Here is a 19,834-nt window from a genome sequence, read left to right on the forward strand (position 1 = left end):
CAACAGTTCAGAAGACAGGTTGTAGCAGGTGTGTACCCTGCTCACTGTGGGGTGTCAGAAGAGGCAGCTTAGCCTCTTAATAAAAGTCAATCCAAACTATGGGCTGACAGTCTCAGAGGTGATGATGTACCCCTGGTCAATGAAAACTGGAAGAGGTTCACAAATCCTTATGAAGAAGTGATCCCTCCCATGCCAGATACTCCAAAAGAGGAAGAAACGTAATATATTGAGGTTTGAGGTAAAATTTTATAGATTCATTGCATCAAAAAGGTATAACCAGAACATGGCATCCTATTGCTTAATGTAACAGCAAGTTATACACAGGAATTGCTTCACAACACAGGCTCAGCAGCTTTGTCCAGTTACGGTCCCATTCTCTACCCTTGCTGATTTCCCTCTAGGACTAAATAGGAATAGAAGTGAACACAACATAGACACATTGTTCTCCTCATCTTCCAATGGCCTAGTGTCTCCCTATGATCATAAGGCTAGTCAAAGAGGAAGCAAAGAGCCATTGGGCATGCCCTTCTTCTTTTCAGGACACTCCCGACAACACCCACAGTGAACAAAGCATACATACACACCAGAAGTGTCCTGTGTCTTCACTCAACAATCAGCCACACTTAGAAGAGCTGTAGCAACGAGAAAACAGAGGACAACCTACTTTCCTGCTGTCTCTCAGCAGAGAGCAGGACATTCCCCAGCTGGGGATTTCCCAGAGGCATTAAAGGATGAACCAATTCCAATGGGGAAATTCACTGATGAAGTTGTGTTGCTGCTTTCCTTCAACAATGAAACATTACAAGGGGTTGGAGGAAGAGTTTTCTCCCAGAAATGAGGCCAAGGGAGATTGTCCAGAGAACACGCAGATGGCAAAACCCACGTGCCTTTGTACTTTGTCCTTCCCAGTTTGCTCTGTGCTCATTCTTCCTCTGGCTCTGTTTTCCAGTTCCCCATAATTCTTACCTTCTTATATCCTCTAAGTGTTTTATGATTCTTCCCCCAACCCAACCATCTCCCTCTTCTGGATTTCTTCTCTTCCCAGCAAGGACTCAATATGACTGCTGTGTAGCCCACTCTAGAGCGTGGTGCAGCTGAATGCATCCATTCATCTGAAGTTTATCACACTCTAAAAACACCAGCTTCCACAAAGTGAGGTGGAGAGTGGTATGAGCTCATGAAGTCTTCCATAGGTTACTGGTCCTAGCACACATGGCATTTATCACAAGAGATAGAACAAATTCTTATGCTGTCAAAAGTAGCATCACATTTCATTCAGCCTCAAATCTAATAACCAGCAATGACTTTGAAAAATTGAAATTACAGTTGCTGCAACAGTGCAGATCCTGTTAAGAGGTAGGTCCTGCGACATTGGAGGCACTGAAATAGCGCCGGTTCTGTGACAGTGAAGGTCCTTTGAAAGTGGAGGCACTGAGATCGTGGCGGTCAATCTACTTACAATGGAGCTGCTGCACAATTGAAGGTTCTGCTACTGTGGAGGTCCTGCAAAATTGGAATTGCTGATACAGGGGTATTCCTGTCACTGTAGAGATCCTGTGGCAGTGAAGTTGCAGAATCATGGGAGATCTTGCTTCAGTTGATGTCCTGAAACACTTTAGTTGCTAGGAGTGGTGCTACGACAGTGGAATTCCTGGGATAGTGGAGGTTATAGGACAGTGGGTGTACTGAGACAGTTGTAGTGCTCCTACAGTGGAAGTCCTGTAATAGTAGTGTTGCTTGGACAGTCCAGTTCTTGGACAAAGGAGGTCCTGTGACACTTGAGATGCTGAGACTCTTGAGCTCCTGAACAGTAGAAGTGCTGTGATAGTTGAAGTGCTGAGACACTTGTGGTCCTGTAACAGTGGAGTTGACACACAGACAGTGGACTTCCTGAGGTAGTGGTGGTGCTTAAACAGTGGATGTCCTGTGACAGAGGAGGTCCTGCAATAGAGGAAGAACAATATATGCTGGCTGATAACCCAGAGCTTCCAGAAAATAGACCACCAACCAATATATATCAGAGGATGGCATTATTTGAAACCAATGGGATGGAAGGCCCTTGGTCCTGTGGAGATGTGATGCTCGAACATAGGAGGAGGCTGGAGTGGTGGGTTTCGAAAAGTTGGGTGAGTTTAGGAGCAGCATCATAGTGGCAAAATGGAGGGAGGAGGGAGAAGATGTAGGAGTGGGCATTTGTGGATTGGCACCTAGAACGTGGGACATCATTTGAGATGTTAAAAACAGTGGAAATGATAAGGTTTACATTGTCTGACCCAAACCTAAGGGATACTACATAAGGAACACAAAAACCCACAGGTGCTCACCAACAATCAGATAAAATTTGGCCTTTGGCGGTCTACTCCAAAGAAACGCTTCCAAGAACACTGTTTAGTTTTTTCAAACAAAGTTTAAAACTCTTAAGTGTACTCTCAAATCTGCCCTAATTTGCATAAATCGGTCAAAACTGTTGGCTTTGTAAATACTTCTATCTTGTCCCAATAGTCACATGCTGGTCATCCCAACAACAAGATACTTGTCAAGGTGGGAGTCAATCAACATGGGATCCTTTTTCCAACTCGGCATGCAGACCCTCAGCTCACATTCACACACACACACACACACACACACACACACACACACACACACACACAGAGAGAGAGAGAGAGAGAGAGAGACAGACAGACACACAGACACAGATTCACAAACACATTCACACACACACACACAGACATACACACCCATGAGAGAGTGATAGATCGAAAGTGAGGTAGAGAGAGAGAGAGAGAGAGAGAGAGAGAGAGAGAGAGAGAGTTCTTATCATCTACTTTCTTAATGCATATTGTGTGCTCTTGGAGTTGAGCACAGAGACTTGCACATGTAAACCAGTCCTGTACACCTAGGAACATTTTCTGATCAGTATTTTCTCTTCTTTATGCAGTTCTTAAATTATCTTTAAGAGAGTGTATGGCATTAACCTACAATGAAATCTTGGACTTAAAGGTACATTTTAATACAAAGCTTACATATCACTTACAGATGACTCTAGTAGGAAGTACATTAAGTTCAGAACCATTCAATCAGAAACCCTTAATGTATATACCCCATTCTAACTGCCTTCACTTAACCTCATGTTTGGACCACTGTTCCTAGCTGGAGATTCCTGTTTATCTCCCAGAATAAAAGGGAAGCTCCATGCTCAAGTGGAACAGCAGATTCAAGGTGGGACTGTTGGGTGACATTACAGTGAACATCAGGGACTGTCCCATGGAGGGAGGACGTGGCCCTTTCTTTCCTCCTGGGGAAGCAGTATCTACATTGTCCTGAGCAGGGAAGGATTCTCTCATTCTAGCAGATATTCTGGATGACACAAGGAATGTGAATAGATTATGAGATAACTTTACCACATTTCTTTCTGAGGCAGAGACCCTTGCGACCCTTGGCTCAGGAGTAACAGTTCCAGATAGCAAGGTGAGGTCAGTGTGGGCCCTGTGTTGACCTATGAATAGTTATTTATGTTAATCACCAAATCTTTAAAACTTACAGCATGTGAGAGAGAAGACTCCCAGGAGTCTCAGCTAAAACTAATCAGTGAGTTTTTAAGAACAAGAACAAGTAGGAAATTTAAATTCATGTGATTGCTACAAATAAAGCAAGACACTGTCATTAGATCACCTTTGTGTAAGGGCCCTGACGACATACACAACTTAAGATGTGAAGTGCTCAGCTAGCACGCTTCGTGGCATGAACCCAAGACACAGTTTCTCTGTGTCTCATCACCTCTGAAGCATGGTCCACAAACAATGGCAACAAACCTTCTCTTCCTCAGAGTTCAAAGTTACCTTTACTGTTAGTGATAGTTTCACAGTTAACTAACCTCTACTGGATAGACAGGTTTGACTAACCTTCTCTGAGCTTCTCCCAACCATGTACAGATGGTACATCCCTCTACACATGAGGCCTGTTCCTCTCAGGCCTGCTGTTCTCCTTCCCAGATTAGAAACTGGATACCTTTCAAGCCTACAATCTTAAGTCATCTATCAACTTTGGGTACATGATAAGCACAACATGACATTGGGTGCCAAATAACACTTTCCTACCTGACAATGAATATGATCCAGGGGTACCAAACATGGAAACTGGTCAGGTAAGGTCAGGTAACCCCCATGCTATCTCCATGTGGAGATGAAGATTGACACACCTTCCCAAGCAGACTTTCTCAGTTTTCTCAGCCCACACAGCAGTCCTTTGCTGAGCTTCCTTACTCCCAGTGACTGATGAGAGTACATGAGAAGATGCCTGATTTCTGGAAAGCGCTGGGCCCCATGACCCACAGTAGCAGCAGCTTCTGATCACAGGTGATTTCAGGAACTGAAAATGCCTAATGTTCCTGTGTTGATTTGAATATGCTCAGCCCAGGGAGTGGGACTATTTGCAGATGAGCCCTCATTGGATAGGTGTAGCCTTGATTGAGGAAGTGTGTCACTGTTGATGTGACCCTTATGTTTCTTGTCCTAGCTGCATGAAAACCAGTTTTCTAGTAGCGGCCTTCAGATGATGATGGAGAACACCCAGCTCCTCCTGTACCATGTCTGCCTAGATGCTGCCATGCTCCCACCTTGATGATAATGAACCAAACTGCTGAACTTGTAAGCCAAACCCAAAGCAGTGTTCTTCTTATAAGATTTGCATTGGTCATGGTGTCTGTTAATAGCAGGAGAACACTAAGTAAGTCACTTTCTACCACAGATTACGAGGTTAATTGAGTGATGTCATCACCTGAGGAGACATGGCCTCTTATTAAGGTTCTAATCTCCTAAGTAATTGCAGGCTCTCTTCTGGCCTAGGCATTGGCTATAATATTAATCTTCCCAGTGTCTTTTTCTCTGTAAACTGTACATTTTGCATTTCTATTTGCCCTATTTGCTCTTTTTCATTGAAGTCCTATAACCTCAGTATAACAGAGGCCATACTGGGCTCTCTTCAAATTTTCATCGAAGAAATTTGTTTATTACTTTTTAATTTAGCCTCAGGTAGGTTTTTAGGATGTGGGCTGAAGGAAGCCACATTTTTTAAAAGCATCATACAAATTATCCCAGGCCAGTTACAAATATTATTGCCTTCTGAATCCCCTTGTCCTGGGCTTCCACATTCTGAATAGGTCTTGGCACTCCTGACTCCCAAGCTCCTGCCAGTATACCCCATTGAACTCTTTTTAGAGCACTGCGCCACTTCTAGTTCAAAGTTCTGAATTCTTGCATATTTTCCAAAACAAGTAAGAAGCACAAACTGGCATGGTCAGGTATCACAGAGCAAGAGTCCGCTCTATTACATCCCCTTCTGCATTAGTTACCTTAGTATTTCTGTGACAGAAATGCCATGAGCACAGCAAACTATAAAACATGTAGGCGATTAGTGATCCTATTTCACAGACCACCTGTTACCATAGGTTAAGTTCCATGACTACAGGGCACAGTGGAAGGAGCAGGAAGCAGAGGACTCACATCTGGAATCACAAGTACAAAGCAGAGAGTGCACAGGGAGTGGTGCAGAGCACTAAAACCTCAAAGCCCAGCCCCACTGGCATTCTTTCTCCAGCAAGGGCACACCTCCTGAGTCTTCCCAAACAGAGTCACCAACTGGGAAAGGAGTACTCAAATGCCCGAGACAGTGGAGGATAGCTCATGCAAAATGTCATAATGATTCAGGAATTCGAATCAGTAACAGAGAGAACCTTCACTCTGGGTCAATGTGTGTTGCTGCAAAGCCAGCAAGCTGCTCTCCCTCCTCTTGAACATAAGATGTGGATTAAGTAAAAATGTAAACAAGCATCTCCATGGAAAATCAACAGCCCTGTTAATCTGGTAATACTTATAGGATAAGTCCAGAGGTGCTGGATACTGAAATCAAAGAAGAAGCCAACACAAACTCAAACCGTTTAGTCTATAGGAATAAAAATACCACAGAAGCCAAAATGGGAAACGATATGGAGCAAACACTCACTCACTCAGCAGATAAAATTACACCTAGCCCTTACTCACAGACCTACTTCATAAACAGTGTACATTCTGCTGGTACCTACTCAACACAATCCTAAATGCTGCAATCAAACCAAATGGTTTCTTACTTTGTTGAGTATGACTTAAAAACACTGAAGTACTCTGAAGGAGGTTAATGGAATCTTCTCAGGGCCTGGGGAAGTTGGCTGAGGGAGTACAGATTAACAAAGCAACACAACCCAATTTCCCCACCAGCAAGCAGAAACCGGCCTGATGTCAGTTGCCAATTCCTGAGGGTTTAAGAGAAGCCTACAGAATGGAAGGACTGAGGTAGGTGAGATTAAAGTACAGTTACACTGAATGCTCACTTGAGGAATGGGAAGGGTAGAAACTGGAAAGTGCTCGGTGTGTGTGTGTGTGTGTGTGTGTGTGTGTGTGTGTGTGTGTGTGTGTGTGAGTGTGTGTGTGTGTGTGTGTGTGTGTTCCATGCATGTGTTTCTGTGTGAGTGTGGTTGGGTTGTTGCTGTTGTGTGCTTAATTTGAGACAGAGTGTTACCACAAACTGAAGCTGTCCTAAAACTCACCCTGTACACAAGTGTGGTTTGGACAGTAAAGAGACCTTCTCTCTCATGAAAGGGGGATTAATGATGTGTAGCACAAGCTATGTGTGAATGTAAATTTCAAAATCTGAAGATTTTATAAATCTCCTTTGGCTTGCTTTAACAATGCTGGTGATTATAGCAATACATGGTACACTGAGGACAGAACAGAATATATAGTGTGAGCTTTTGAGATGGTTCAGAGGTGAAAGGAATAGCTGATGATCTGAGTTTATTTCCAGTTGCACTGTTAATAATCAAACACAAATGTAGCCGACTTTTATCCTGTGTAAAAATCAGTCAGGGCATCCAGTCAGAGATTTAAGTATTTTTGGTGTTGTGATGCTACACAATCATAAGACTGATTCCTGTGGAACAGGCTAGTGGAGAAGACAGTAATCAACAGGACACGAGAAACCTACAGAGCAGGAACTAGAGAGAAAGCTCAGGATTTCAGAGCACTGGCTGCTACTGCAGAGGACCTTCACTTGTTTTTCAACACTTCCAAGTCAGCTCACAGTCATGTGCAACTCAAGATCTAGAATATCTTACCCTCTTCGGGTTTTGTGGGCACTACATAATGCACACAGTGCACATATACTCATGTACACCCTTGTTGGATGACCATAATCCAACCACAGCAGGGACAGACCTCGCCACCCTCAAGCTTGCCAATTTGAAGGAGGGAGCCTTCTTGTTAAAAGCACTGGAGAACAGCAGGCACAAGGACACCTGACTCACACATTCGACCCGATGTCTTTAGATGGAAGCCACACATAACTCTGGCCTTCTCACTGAAGAGAGGTCATCCTTGGGTAAGGAACTTTCATCTGATACTGTTTTCCTCTTGGATCCCATTACAGAAAAGCATTTGTGTTTGTCCAAGTCTGCACAGGTTCCCAGCACCCTTCCTAGTCATGTCTGACAAATCCATATGGAAACCACTGTGTAACTGGAGTCCTAGTCTACAGCATCTCTCTCCTTCATGCTACCCTCCTTTTATAATGCAGATTTCATAGGAAATCATATTCTTTGTGTACTTACAAATCCCATGTTGTTTACATGTGGCTAATGTTTCGTCCTCAGCATGCTTGCCTGGAGACAGGGCTGGATGCCAGTATTCTGTAGGCAAGGCAAGATGCAGGTACTCTGGTAGCCATTGGACACCAGCATCACAGCTGTCGTGCAGTGCATGCATGGCATGCATTCACAAAGAAGACTGTAGCCACAAGGGCAGGTACATCCACAGGGTACTAATTAGAGGGACCTGATTACTACTGTTGATGCTGCATTTCCTCTTTGTTCTGATGGTTTTAACTGGAATTGCCCCCACATGCAAAATTCCTAAGATATCTGACAGCCACACACAGATGCACATGCAGGTAAAACACAAATGCATGTGAAATAAAAATAAATAATTTTAACTGGAGAGAGGGGGGGGGAGAGAGAGAGAGAGAGAGAGAGAGAGAGAGAGAGAGAGAGAGAGAGAGAGAATGGTGTTTATAAAAGAAAAACTTACCCTCAAAACCTATTTACTGTCCTGAAACTTCTTTCTCATGTGCAGAGGAACATAGACATGAAATTCTTTCTCTCTACACTTCTCAGTGTGTGCTGGGGTACTCTAGATTACCGGTTATTTGGTGAAATGTTGAGGGGTTTAGAAAGATGAACATCATGTTGCAAGTCTGTGGTCTTTAGTCCCTCCTGAGTTCTGTGATTTCAGCTGAGGATCTCTTGCAATGGGTTATGTATCCTGAGTTATAATCATGACCTGTGGAACTTCATTTGCTACATGGATAAAAGGGCCCCAGTGTAGTCATCTGTTACTTCCCCAACCCATGAGCATGACCCAGGCCCAGTCACAAGTCAGAATTGGGTCCTCAGAGATGCCACTAGGAATGTATGTAGACAAAAGAAAGAAGTCTGGGGAGGATAAGGAGGAAGAGTGTCAGGTTGAAGCCTGTTTCAAATTCAGAATAGCAGAGTATGTATTTCAGTTAACTGCTTTCATAATTCCCTCATCTGTGAAATCTTAGGACTTGTTAGATTAGATCTTTTAGCCAGAGAGCTAACACCACTGAAGCCAAAACTTTATACAGACAGGCTATCAGGAGTGTCACCCATGTTTACTATCTCTGCTTCCAGAAGAGGTGCAGACAAATATTTCCTCACTCATGGTGAGTACACCACAAAGGAAACCAGTCCATGCTCCTTACACCCCTGAGGACTTCCCAGGGTAGGGGTCCCCAACACACTGGGATCTGACAGTGAAAGTGTCTGTGATTTGATCAGGGCACGAGGGACTACTTATATCACTTTTCCAGGGATGGCACTGCAGAGATCAGGCAGTAGTTAAACTTGAAAGCTCATCACATTCAACTTCTCCCTGTGCTCCTAACACACCTGGTCCCCACACCCTAAGAACTGGCAGCCCCTTTAAGCTGCTGCTGTACTTTCACACCCTGCCTCCCTGGACTCTGGACTCTTCCTCCTGATGCTCTGCTCCCAACTGCCTTGCACCCCGCATTTTACTCCTTTATTTTTTTCTTGTTCCCACCTCCTGCATGTGTTCTGAGTGGGTCAGCTATGGGTAGGATCACGAAATATGTGGCTGTACACACACACACACACACACACACACACACACACACACACACGTAACAATTTAAGACAAGGCAGACTGTTTATCTGCAGGGGATCCAATGCCTTCAAGAATTGGGACCCTGTAAAAAGAGCACTACCCTTCAAACAAAAATACAAGGAAAATAAACAACTGGAGTGTCAGTGGAGGTTGTGTCAGAAGAGCCTGTGAGTAGATGAAGGGTACACTGAACACCCAGCCAAACTGGAAAAGTCTGCATCTGAACTGTGCAGCATCCACCCTGCTGTGTGGCGTGCTGTGGGGGTGTCTGAGAAACCATGTCTCATCACCTGAGTTTGCACGTATTTAGAACAAGTCTTTGGGTGTTGGAGGTGACTACTATATCTATAGATTAATTAAAATTAATATGGATGAGTTCATCATGCATAAACAGTACAACAAAGTTGTCCAGACCCAACTGTTGGATGTATCATTAATGGATTATTACTTAAATACTTCTGATCACGAGGATGAAAAATTTAGGATTAATCTCTGTTCCACTAGTGGATGACTCACTAAGTGTGCACCACACTGGAGGGGACCAACCATCAAAGGAAAGCTACCTTTCTTTTAATCTTTTGCAACTGCAGTAGCCTATGCAAAGCAAACACTCACATGTGTCTCATCAGTCAATCAGTCTACAGGACAGAGATTACCTATGCCAATCTCAGGGACAGAACAGCATTTTCTGTTTCCAATTCAACTACCTTTTTTTCTTTAACTTGCAGCCAGGATCCAAAAAATTGCCTCAAAACAGCATTTACCTGCCCACACTGAATCACCATTAATGAACAGAGAACAAGAAATGGTAGAAACAGTCTCAGCAAGGAGAAAGTCAACAGTCAGGTTGTGAAGACTCCTTCACATACTGCAGAGCCAAGACAAGTCAGCCTCAGCAAGGCATGGCCGGCTACCCACACACACCCCATGGCTCTGAGCCCATCAGCACCAGACCTGAGGACTACCAGGGATGCAAGCTTGACACTCGAGACTCTTTTATCTTTCGGTCAGTAAGGTGCCGTGGAAACTACCTGGGAAGCAGGGTTTACAGAGAAAGTCATAGAAACATTTCAGCCTTAAAAATAAAAATCTGATACCTTCAAAGCCGTGTGTGTGTGTGTGTGTGTGTGTGTGTGTGTGTGTGTGTGTGTGTGTGTAGGTGCTCATAAGACGTAGGTAGTCTTGGAAAATCAAGGAGAGGAAGGATTTATTGAGATTTATTGAGATAGTTCTGTCAGGTTTGCTCTGACCCTATGAGTCTCTCTTCACTACCTTCACTTGGACAAGTTGTAACCCAATTAATATGGTGAAGGATGAAGTCCCTGACACTTAGTAGGTGACAATGCCTTCCATGTGATCCATTCAAGGAAACCTGAAAGGTGGGCTCTCTTGTAATGACATTGCTGTCTTTATGAAAGGGACCCTAAAGTCACAGACACTTGAAGGGTGCAGAGAGAGACCACAGGGCACCAAGAGGAACCAGCTACCTACAAACGGAGGAGAACTGGAGCCAACTCTTGGACCCCAGACCTCCAAATGGAAGCCAACAGAAACCTCTGCTCAGTTCTGCCTGCAGCCCACAAACACTAGAGTGTGCATTCTTGGTGTGCTCCAGAGCCTGAAAGTCGCTGCTCTAACCCCAGCTCTGTCGTGGGGTGGATGGAAGTCTTGTCTATCTTGGGGTGGATGGAAGTCTATCTCTCAAGGTGAGGTAAAGTGGTCCTGAGTTAGGTGCCAAGGTCCAGTCCCAGGGGGAAGCTTCCCGATAGCTAAGCTTGAGCTTGAAGCAGGCAGAGCTGTGCTCTCCTTAAGGAATATAGCACTAGTTGCCAGAATAGAGGTTTCTTCTTTCAATGTACACTTAGGCAAATTTGGAAAGATCCAAAATGCTGGCTGTGGTTCTCACCAGTTTCCTTGGAGTATGCCCACAGAGTTCCTTGTCTGCTCCTGGGAATCCAAGCCTTGTCCTCAAAGGGGCTGCTCATGCACTCATCTGACTTCTTTGGCCAGGAAGCACACCTGCTAAAAACTGAATTTTAAGAGGCAGATAAGATCAGAGAAAGGACTAAAAGAGCTCGAAGGGGCTCGAGACCCCATATGAACAACAATGCCAAGCAACCAGAGCTTCCAGGGACTAAGCCACTTCCCAAAGACTATACATGGACTGACCCTGGGCTCCAACCTCATAGGTAGCAATGAATAGCCTAGTAAGAGCACCAGTGGAAAGGGAAGCCCTTGGTCCTGCCAAGACTAAACCCCCCTGTGAATGTGATTGTTGTGGGGAGGGTGGTAATGGTGGAGGATGGGGAGGGGAACACCCATAGATAAGGGGAGTAGGAGGGCTTGGGGGGATGTTGGCTTGGAAACCGGGAAAGGGAATAACAATCGAAATGTAAATAAGAAATACTCACGTTAATAAAAAAAAAGACATAGAGACAGGAGGAACTGCATCCTGACCTTTTGTGTAGGAAGTTTGGCTTAGACTGATCAAGTATCAGAAGGACCATGAATTCCCTATGGCCAAATTAGCTAGGGCTAAGTTTATACCAAGAGAGCTCCTTGAAATACCTGATCTGCAGTTTGCGCTCCCTTCTACAAGCAACTACTCAATTGAATATAAGTGACTACATCCAGGTTACTTAGTTGGCTGCTAAGTGTAAATCTACTTTTACCTGTATTTAAACATACGGTTCATATCCCCATTAAATGGAAAATCCCCAGTGGTATTAGTTTTAAAGGTGCTCACATAATAAGTTTTTGCCAAGAAATTTTCAGTAATTCATGTAAAAATCTATATGGAGAATGCAGTATAGTACAGTCAAATCACAGGCTTCATAATCCTATATTTAAAATTTGATATGATTACAAATATTAAAGCAGGACTATTTTAAATAGTCTAATATATTTAATTTAGAATTAATCTGTTTTTCCATGCACCAATCAGCCATAATGTAGGTTAGCTTGTTTCCTAAGTCATGTGTTTTAAGAGGCTTATCAGTCTACCAGCTAAATTTGAAACACCTTTTACAGGATTGTATTATTTAGGTACCAGGAATATTAAGAAGATGAAAAGAATAGGAAAGTTAAAATGATTTAGTAAGCATTAAGATTTATGGATGCATAACAGCTTAAATCTTGATGAGATATGTGTAAGAAAACTAGTAGGGGGAGCATAAGTAAAGGAATGATCCTATCAGTGCCTCTAAACCATAAAATGCATTCCTACAGTTATCTGAACTCCATTGACTACGGAAGTCAAGGTAAAACACACACACACACACACAAACAAAAGAGGCAGATCAGATCATCTTTCTGATTATGTTCACAGCATAGACTTCTTTGTTTATTTGTCTGTTTTTGTTTTTTTAATTTTTTATTAGATACATTTCTTTACTTACACTTCAAATGTCATTCCCCTTCCCGGTTTCCTGTTCATAAAACTTAGGTGGGGCTGCTGTAAGGTTCAGATTCTCTGCTTGGGAGCCATTACCACATATGATGTTTATATTTTTGTTCACTTTTATCAATCTATTTTTCTGCGGTGTGCTCTAAGAGGGCAACGAGTACGGTTACATAATTATTGGTATTAACAGCTGTACTCCCAAATCCTGCTCAGTATGGAGTCTGCTGATGTTCAGCATAAGGAGGTGTCAAGTCAGGGAACCTTCATGTGTTGATGCAGCAAATGAGAGTCCAGAGAAGCCCCAAGCGGGAGATGGAGGAAGGAGCCATAAGGACAGTTGGGAGAAAACGGGTCAACTTCCCTAAGATTCGGAAAAGAAGCAGTTGGTCTCCATCCCGAGGGAACTCAAGCTAAGACTCACAAAATAGTGCTACTAAGCCAACCCAAATTCTCTTATTTTCCCCACATCCCTGAGAGCAGAAAGGAGTGGTTTCAAACTCCATGGGCTCCCCTCATACTCACTGGAATTGGATGGTGAAACTGCCATAACCTCTGTTCTGAAAAATCCCCTCAGGAACTAATGAAGGGCATGGCTAAGTCCGAGAGAGGAGGGCCGGGTATCGTTCATTGGCCACACTCATGCGCGCGCATGAGCTCTATGCCCATACACTGAAGTTTTCCAGGCTACCTTTCAATATCCTTCGCATTTACAGTGCTTGTAAAATACAAATCAATTTACTGTGGCATTGAATACCCATCTCACCTAGAGCCATCACTTTCCCAGCCCACTGGCGATCCTGCCCCCTGAGACTTGTAATGGAGGAGGCCCTTCCCCTTCCACTCTACCATCTCAGGAGAGTCTACCACACAGACAATGTCTTATAGGGTCCTTCAATCAGGCCCCGCAGGTTCTGTGTTCATTTCTCACACTTTAATATTTATCCACACCTGTGGTCTGCTGATGTCTCCTGATCCCCCATCCTGTTCTGTATGTGACTGCCTGGGATCACAGGGCGAGTAGGGGCAGTACTATCTACATACTGTTTAAAACGTTTAGGCAATCTCAAGACTGGCACTTACCTCCCAGCGCTGTGAGTGAACAGGTTGAAAAAAATTCTTATACAAACAAATCGCTTGACACTTTAGGAGATGAAAATTTCTTCTGCCAAGTCAATCAACCACCCTATTCTGATTAATTGTATAATAAATTCATGAGTATAACTGTTTCTGAAATCACTTTATTACCTGGGAATGGGCAAAGGAAGACTCATGTAGGATTTGGCAGAAAATGAAGTGGTACAGAGACCAGGGGCCACAGTAGGCCTGAGCCACAAATCCCACACAGGACAGGGAGCACAAGAAGACATGGTCCTGGGTCAGCACCAAATCTAGTTTCTAAGGGATGTCTCTACAGAATTAAAAAAAATAAATTAAAATATAGAAATACAAACACTAATTCCAACATATAAGTTTTGTTCTTCCAAAAAAGTTCCCCACAAGCTTTTTAAACCCTCAAACATGCTTCCCCTTTCTTAAAGTTCCTTTGCATTATTTATAGGACACTGCTGAGTGTCATAGGCTACAGGTAACAGTATTCAAAGTCATTCCCTGTTCATCTGAACTTTACATCCTTTGACCAGCAACTTCCCAACTCCATCATTACATTTCACCCAAACCCTGAGATTTGGACACTGTCCTGCTCCCCGTGCTAAAGCACAGTAGTCATGAGGGTGAGGGGACACAACATCCCACTGACCCTTCAGCCTGCTGGAACGGATCAGTGTATCCTGTGCCATGATAATAAAACATACCTTCCTTCCATCAGTACTGAGTGGCCACTTACATTTGAAACGTGAATGACCAGAAGACCTTTAAGGCAATGGGCTTATCAGTGAGTAGTTTGGGGAGTCCAGACCTTAGGAAAACATTTCCCAACAGTAGTGTACGCTATTCAATGTGCTCTTGCAACACTTATTCACATCTGACCTCACTGTCCAGGGATGGCCAAGTCTACTTCACTACAGGTCTCACAAACACACATGCAGTGTTTTCAGATGCTTGCAGGTTCTTGAGTGCATCTGTCTTCCCATGCACTAGGGACAGCAGGTACCTGCTCTTCTTTGGGAGGTATCAAAGGCTTCTTTTTATGCTATCAAAGGCTCCCTATGTGCTGCAGACACAAGGAGAATGCACGTCCTGGGCCAGACAAGTGTGCAAATCCTTCATCAGCTCTCTGGGACATTCTATTCTCTTACAGAGGAAAAAACAAAGACACGCTTTCAAATAGGAAACTCGATAAACGTAAAAAATACTAATGGTTGTATTTCAACAATTGATCGTACAGCTCTTATTAAAAAGAATTTTTGGGTTTCAAATGCTTCCGTTTTATTTAAAATTGTGATTATTTCCCTGATGCACAGATTTCTATGGAACAGAAAGTTCTTCTGAAACCATATTAGAGATTCTGAAAAAGAAAATGTGTTGAAATCATAAAGTCACCTTTCACACAAAATAAGCAAACAGGCCTTTCTCCCATAGCTCAACTGAGGAGTGAGGATGCAAAATTCAGGAATTAAAATTAAATAAATCTGTTACGCTGAGAAGGAGATGCAGACTCAACTGACACAAGTTTTCTTATAGCACTTAAGTCACAGGGGGCACAGCAACACGCTTCTTCCTTTCCTGACAGTGTTTATAAATCTCTTTACTAAATTTACAACTTCTGAGATAGCTGTGTTTGACCGCCACACATGAGCTCCCATTCGTCTCGGACGTCTTTGCTCCTGCTTGCAAGAATGCTGTGTAATGCTGTGAGAGCTCTACAGCCTTTGGAACCACTGAAGTATTAGATAACTCTAATAGAACTGTCACCTTTGCTTTCCACTAATGATTAGTATTCTGGTGATTTGAATTGATAAAAATAAAATCCCTAGCATCAAATCTGAAACCTTTCTCTAGAATTTTGGAAATTAAATTATGAATTAGATATTCAATCTCAAACATTTACATTGGATCAGGAGGCTCACATTTTAGATGAATGATGTGTTGTGCGCCTTACATTAACAACTCCTTGCAGCCAACTCATGCAAATTAAAGAACGTACAGGCAACATTTCACCTGCCCTAAGAGACCTGTCTCCTGTATACAGGGTCCCCAATGACACAGGAATGCCCTAGGCTGAGAGGCCTGTCTCCTGCAGAAAAGAGCAATTCTCAAATTCATCTAGAATGACAAAAAACACAGGATAGGGAAAATATTCTCAACAATAAAAGAAATTCTGGGAGAATCAGCATTCCAGAGACACAGTAGTGCTCTGAAATTTTCGGCGATCACTGTCTGGTAGGAAAATGGAGGTTTTAGAAAGAACAGAAAGATAATGTCTAGGCCTACTGCCCTTGGAATGACAATGGAAAAGGTAGGGTAGAGGAAACACCCTGTCATCTTTAAAGCCCTTCATTCTGCCTTCTGGGTCCAAGATTGCCAATGCTAACAAGAACGGGTAACTTCACCTTTGTCAGATCTCTAAGAACTAGGCAGGATTTTTCTTGGTAAAGTAAGACAAAATTTCTTGGATGTGGAACATCTCTCAATTGCAACCATTTCAGAAAAAGAAATTAAACATCACTTAGAAGGACATTTGTTCCTTCCTCTTCAGGCCCACCCCACAAATCGACTGCCAAGGTCAGACCTGCTTGAGTACAGGTGACCTCTCTCTTCTCACTTAGTGTTCAGTTCATTCTCAAGCTCTGTTACTTTACGAGAAGCTTCCACTTTGTCAGACACATCATGACTTTTTGAGAAGATGTGTGGACGCTCTTTAAAAATCAGGTTTTCATGGTCTCCAGAACTGCCAGATAAGTGTGCATCTTGGCTGGACAAGAGGAGAACACAAAAGATTATGCATAAAAATACAACTAACTAGCCTAACTAAATTTTCATCTAAATTTTAATGTTTCAGTGAGAGCTGTTCATTTTTGCACATTATTTCAGTTATTCTATGTATTGTGGCTGAAACAAACTATACCTACTCTACGGTCTGAGCAGAACTTTAAAATCCAATCTTTGCTCATCAACTAAATGTCAGTTCAAAGAAAAGGGCAGGATTTGTGGCATAACCCTATAAGCAACCTGGCCAAAAAGGTATGAGTACAACTTAAAATATATCAAAAGAGTAATAAACCAAGAAAGAATTCCATGCAGAAAAGGGGCAAAATAAACTCTTGACTTTGACTTTCAAAAATAAATATGTGCAGTACTGATGGCTCAGTGATCAACTGAAGATTACATAAATGCTAGGAAGAACAGGGAGCCAGCTTAGCCATTGAGAGACTCTCTTTCTTTGAGCAAGGGAGAGTAATTAGAGGATAATTTCTGTCAACATCAGGGCAAGCCTCCACACGCACCTATATACACAGATGTATATGGTGGTACAACATACCCACACTTATAAGGAAGAAAGAAAATAACAAACCAAGGGTGCTCAATTTCATTAAGCATCAGAATTTAAATGTTTTGGCCATGTAAACAAGCTTAACTATGGGGGTAGTTTAAAAGTACACCATTTCCACAAACTTTCCCCCATATAATATTGAGAACCAGAACAACCCTGATTACTGTAATTCAGTGTTACAAGGGCAGAGGACATATAAACTGAATATATATATATATATATATGTATATATGTTTATATATATTTGTTCATACACATTTATACTTACGTAAATATGTAACCATATACAACCAACAGCCAATACCAAACAAAATGTAGAGAAAATTGAAGCAATCCCAATAAAATCAGGAACAAGGCAAGCCTGCCCACTCTGCCCCTATCTATACAATATATTACGAGAATTTATAGACAGAGCAATTAGATAACAAAAAGAGAGCAAAGGGATAGAAATTGGGAAGGAGGAAGTTAAGATATCACTATTTGTGGATGAAATGATAGTATAAACATGTGACCAGAAAAAACTGTACCAGAACTCCTCCAGCTGATAAACAACTTAAGCAAAGTAGCTGGATAGAAAATTCACTCTACCAAATCAGCAGTATTCCCCTACTCAAAGAAATAATGGGCTGAGAAAAATTAGGGAAACAGCACCCTTCACATTAGACACATATACTATGAAATACGTCAGCGTGACTGTAACCAAGCAAGTGAAAGATCTGTACAACAGGGACAAGTCTCAGATGAAAGAAATTGGAGAAGACCGCAGAAGATGGAAAGATCTTCCATGCTCTTGGATCAGCAGGATAAACATAGTAAAATGGCCATCTTACCAAAGGCAGTCTATAGATTCAATGCAATCCCCATCAAAATTCCAACTCAATTCATCATAGAATTAGAGCAATTCTCAAATTCATGTAGAATGACAAAAAACACAGGATAGGGAAAATATTCTCAACCATAAAAGAAATCTGGGAGAATCAGCATGCCTGACTTCAACCTGTACTACAGAGAAATGATTTTAAAAAACGCAGTTATTTATACAGGGACAGGAATGTAGATCATGGTAATACAATGTACAACCCAGAAAATAACCCTACACACAGATGGGCAATTAATCTGTGACAAAGAAGCCAAATCCATCCAGCATAACAAAACAGCATTTTCAACCAAAGGTGTTGGTTGAACTGTCGGTGAGCATGAAAAGAGTGCAAATTTACCTATTCTCCACGCCTTGTACAATGTTCAATTCCAAGTTGATGAAGAACCTCCATACAAAACCAGATACGCTGAATATACCATGGGGAAGAGACTCAAACACATTGGCACAGGGGAAATTTCTTGATTAGAATGCCAATGGCTTATGTTCTAAAATCACCATTCGACAAATGGGACCTCATAAAATTGAAAAGTATCTGTAAGGCAAAGGTCTTAGTCATTAGGAGAAAATGGCAATCCCGAGATTGGAAAAAGGTCTCTATTGATCCTACATTTGATAGAGAGCTAATATAAAAAATAGACAAAAATTCAGAAGTTAGTCTCCAAAAATCCAAAAACAATATTTTTCAAATGGTGTACAGAGCTAAACAAAGAATTCTCAACTAAGGAGCCTTGAAAGGATGAGAGGCACTTAAAGAAGTGTTCAACATCCTTCCTCATCAGGGATGTGTAAGTCAAAATGACCCTCACAATCCACAGCACACCAATGACTAAGATCAAAACCACAGGCGACAGGAGATGCTGGCAAAGATGTGGAGAAAGAGCAACACTCCTCTACTGCTGGTAGAACTGCAAGCTGGTAAAATCACTTTAGAAATCAATGCAGTGCTTCCTCGGAAAATTAAAAATAGTTCTACATGAACAACTAGCTATAACACTACTAGACATAAATCCTCAAAGATGCTCCAACATATAACAAGGCCCCATGCTCCCTTATGTTTATATAAATCTTATTTATAATATCCACACGTTGTAACTAAGCCACATGTACCTCAATGGAAGAATGGATATAGAAATTGAGATGCATTTGCACATTAGAGTATACCAAGTTATTATAAACAATGACTTCACAAAATTTCAGGGAAATGAATAGATCTAGAATCTATCAACTTGAGAGAGGTAACCCAGACACAAAAGAACACACAAGCTGTGTACAAACTGATAAGTTGTTATTACCCCCAAAAGCTCAATATGCCACAATAAAGCTCACAAACCATATGGAGCTTAAGAAGAAGGAAGACCAAAGTGTGGATGTTCATTCACACATAGTCAGGGAACAAAATAATCACAGGAGGTAGAAAAGGTAGGGACCTGGGAGCAAGAGAGAAGGGGAAGATAAATAAATATGCAGAGTTGTGGGGAGGACAGGATCAGGTGATAGAAAAGACATGAGAGAATTAGAGTTTCAGGAAATTGATTAAAAGTATGTAGCAGTGGGGAATGATGAACAGGGTGTAGCCACTACAAAGTCCCAGATGTTAGGGAAGTGAGAGTCCCCCAGGATGCAAACGGTTGACTTTATCTGAAGTATGCAACAAGGGGGACCTACAACCTGTATAGACACCTCCACTAGATAGACACAGCCCCAAATCGGCGATGGGGCCACAGAATCATCTCAAAATGTTTACCTAGATATGTTCAAGTCCAAAGTAAAGACAGCAATAAAAAATGGAACAGACACTAAAGGAAAGGCCATACAGAAACTACTCCACCTAGGATTCCATCCCATGAGCAGATACCAAACTGAGA

At 42.3% G+C, this 19,834-nt stretch overlaps 1 long non-coding RNA gene across 1 annotated transcript; it reads right to left on the reverse strand.

The window, feature by feature from the left end:
• Positions 1 to 226: 226 nt before the first annotated feature.
• Positions 227 to 13,306, reverse strand: LOC134485009 (uncharacterized). Its single transcript, XR_010062911.1, has 3 exons — positions 13,162 to 13,306; positions 11,143 to 11,265; positions 227 to 1,941 (listed from the first exon to the last, which is right to left on the reverse strand). It is a non-coding gene; the product is annotated as an uncharacterized LOC134485009 (long non-coding RNA).
• Positions 13,307 to 19,834: the final 6,528 nt, after the last annotated feature.

The sequence above is a fragment of the Rattus norvegicus genome, chromosome 1 (genome assembly GCF_036323735.1).
Source record: "Rattus norvegicus strain BN/NHsdMcwi chromosome 1, GRCr8, whole genome shotgun sequence".
Taxonomy (NCBI): domain Eukaryota; kingdom Metazoa; phylum Chordata; class Mammalia; order Rodentia; family Muridae; genus Rattus; species Rattus norvegicus.